We start from the raw sequence: 3,574 nt of genomic DNA on the forward strand, positions 1-3,574 counted from the left end.
CTGGCCGTGTCCGTCGTGCTGGCCGCCGCTTACCAGGGTCAGGTGCTGAGCCGCCTGACGGTGCCTGACGCCGCCGACGAGATCAACAGCATGGAGGAGCTGGCGAACCGGTACTGGGTTTAAGCATGCCTGACATTTATAGCGCAGTGCATTCGGTTCAATGTCTAGCAAGGGGACTTATACAAGTGTGAATTTCCGAATCGATTCAAACTTTAGTTCGTGCCTAATTTGATATTTTGGATATAGGGGGAAAGTCCAATTTCTAAATAGAAATGACTAAAAACCATGTTTTTTGAAAAAGACTTGTCCCCTCTGGTAGAGACAGTTTTTAGGGGACTGTCTAAAAATCAAAATACGATCCCCCGTTTGTCTTTGCCCCTATAACATAACATCCATTTGGACCTGATTCGCCCTTCTGCATGTGAGTATTCTGACACTCTGGCCGGGGAGGGGTGACGCACTACTTCTCTATAGTCTAAGTCTCTAATCAAAACGTCACTGGCTTCTCAAGATGCCCTTTCAGACTCGCCGCCAACGCTTGACGCTCGCGGGGTCGATGCGTACAGAATGGCACCATTCAGCTCATATTCTTGCTGCCAGACGCCGGAGGGCCAAACGTGTAGCAGTCGTCACCCGGGAGAGTCAGGTAAGAGACGGGGCGCAAACAGAAATCTCTCAACGTGCCGACTTTGTGTACCTAAGCGTCCTTAATGAACGTATTTCGATATCGAGCCAAAATGCGAACAACGATGCATGATATAGCATCAGTATACTTGCAGATTTGCCTGGGCTCGCCTCATGGGGCGCCGCTCGGTACCTCTAATTTTGTTAAGAGTTTATATGGCGTTTGCACAGACTATACCTCTAATGCGAATGTTGCATGCATGCGCACGTTTTAACTACACAGACCCTCGACCTACGCATTTGCTCCCACGCGAACCGCTGAGTATGGTCGGCCAACGGTAACGGCCGATTTGCCTGTACTCTGGAAACTCGGGTGTGAGACAGTCTAACACCAAATGGTGTGAGGAAAAATACCTCACACCAAACGGTGTGAGGCAAACATACCTCACACCAAATGGTGTGAGACTCGTTGTGCCTCACACCAAATAGTGTGAGACTCGTTGTGCCTCACAGCAAATAGAGTGATACTTTCTCATACCAAATGGTGTGAGACACAGAGAGAGGTGTGAGACACCATTTGGTGTGAGGTATGTTTGCCTCACACCGTTTGGTGTGAGGTATTTTGCCTAACACCATTTGGTGTTAGACTGTCTCACACCCGAGTTTCCAGGGTAGTTCTTGTGAACTTTAGCTCTTGTGGACTCTAGCTCTTGCGACGCCAAGCTCTTGTGGATCCTAGCTCTTGTGGCTCTATCTCTTCTGAATACTAGCTGTTGCGAACCGCCCCGCAAATCCTGAGGAGAGTATCCACTCCTTCCTTCGACTTGACCACCGCATCACGAATACTCGCGGTGGTGGGTGTGTACCCCTCTTTTACCTCGAGTGCGACTACCGTCATCTGGGGCTACTTTGGCCCTGCGAGGTGACTTTGGCCCGAACCCAGAATTTTTGTTTCAATCCGGTATAAAATAAGTTCTAGATAAGATAGAAAGTCGTTATTGGTCTTGTTTTGAAGCTAAATGTATGTTTTAACAATTAAAAATGCTTCTAGCGCACCTCCGACCTATTTACACTCGATTTTATGGCTTTTTATCAGTTTGATCATTTCAGCATTTTTTTGTAAACCGGAAACTTTTATTTACACCAGCGGTTCTGGACGTCCCAGAGCCACAGTGTATATTTTTTCTGGTTGGTATATGTGTCTGGTAGGCGTGCATAATTTTTTCCGGCCTCTATCTGACCATGGCTGTGACCTAAGATGAAAAAGAAGAAGTAGTGCACTTTTGAGGACGTGAGCGGGGTGACTTTGGCCACGTTGGTTTTGATGTACAGACCCTCAGGGGGAAAATATTTTTGCCTTTTTTGAATGTGTTTATGTAACTCATAGACGACATTAGCGGTTGGGATAATATTTTTCAGGAATACATGAATTTCTATTGATTTCTACGATTCCTGTCACAAATCCATGAAAAATGGTGCAAAAATGCCTTGGTGAAAAAATATCGAGATTTTTTCGACTTGAGAGCATAAACTTATTTCAAATTTGGGACTGAATAGACATCGAATGCTGAAGAGATAGTCTAGAAATGGAATCTGGGTGAATTTACTTGGTAATGTGGAGAAAAGACCACAAATTAGTAGATGGGCCAAAGTGGCCCCTCCGACGGGGGCGGCTTTGCCCACCCCATTTTTAATTTTTTATAAAGAGCCAGATGCATTTAAAAAAATTCTGCTAGGCCCATTGTCGAGTCGAACCACAGACCTGACTCATGCCAAAAACTCAAATCTCTGGGACACCTGGTTTTGAGTCCACAGGGGCTCAAAGTTCAAAAGTGGGCCAAAGTAGCCCCAGATGACGGTACGCAAGTACTCGCAGAGGAGAATTTTTTTCAAAAGTCCCTCAACTCCACGTTGTGCTTCTCTGTCAGACGTATCCGACCATATGCCACATGCGACCGGACGGTAACACATGTGACTGAAAATGTGAAACGGCGTGACCATCCCTCTCCTATCCGTTTCACCACTTCCACGTAGCCTATGCTGAAATTGGGGAAGAATGTGCTTCAAAGAGGACAGGCTTCAAAAATAAATAAAAATAATGGGCGACTACTTTCCTCATCCCACCGCAGTAGTTAGCGAACTGTGGTCACTGTTCCGAACCACAGAAGTCAGAACATACTCCCGGGGTTTGTGAGACGGTTGAGGCGTACGTTGGTTAAACTGTACTGACCCACCACAGGTCATGGAGCCCTTTTCAGCCAGTTTCTAGGTCTTATTATCCACTCCGCTACAGCAGCGAGGTGGCAGGCACCAGGGATCGAACCCCGGCCCAGAGCCGAGACTCTGACACCTATGACGAAGTGCCACCAACAATGGTAACCACTACGCCATCGGAACAACTTGAAAACAGATATCGAAACGATGTAGCAAATATTCCTCACTGGGTAGGCACAAATCCCCGCGAGCATCTGAACCCCGTTGCTAACGGGGGTACAAATCGCCTGAAGCGTTCGAATCCCTCTTCGACACCAAATTACGAATCGCCCAGTTTATTTGTACCCCCGGGTCCAAATTACCTGGAAGATTATTTCCCCTCGGTGTAGGTGCGCCGCGCTCAGAAACCATGCCGCTTTGTCCTGGTTGCAACAGCTTGCCTTTGTTTGACAGCGACCATGAAGCTCTGGCTGTGCCTCCTGCTGGTGACCGCTGGCTGCTGCTGCTGCAGCGCCGCTCTCCTCCTGACCATCCCCGCCGTCCTGGAGAACCTGGACGCGGACCCGGCCCGCTGCGTCCTCACCACCCTCGCGCCCAGCCTGCGTCCCCGGGGACAGCGGCTCCTCGTGGTCTGCAACGCGCACTGGTGCAACGGCCGCTTCCTCAGTCGGCTGGGCGTCCAGCAGGTGGTGATCACCGGCGAGGACCTCTCCATGTGGACAGAGTCCCGGGGGCT

General features: G+C 49.0%; 1 protein-coding gene across 1 annotated transcript in view; it reads left to right on the forward strand.

The window, feature by feature from the left end:
- The window catches only part of LOC113211435 (protein unc-13 homolog 4B), a 42,064-nt gene that overhangs the window by 4,002 nt on the left and 34,488 nt on the right, over positions 1 to 3,574 (forward strand). The gene's annotated exons all lie outside the window — the stretch shown is intronic.

This window comes from Frankliniella occidentalis, unplaced genomic scaffold, assembly GCF_000697945.3.
Source record: "Frankliniella occidentalis isolate FOCC.00 unplaced genomic scaffold, Focc_3.1 Scaffold186, whole genome shotgun sequence".
In the NCBI taxonomy this organism is placed as follows: Eukaryota; Metazoa; Arthropoda; class Insecta; order Thysanoptera; family Thripidae; genus Frankliniella; species Frankliniella occidentalis.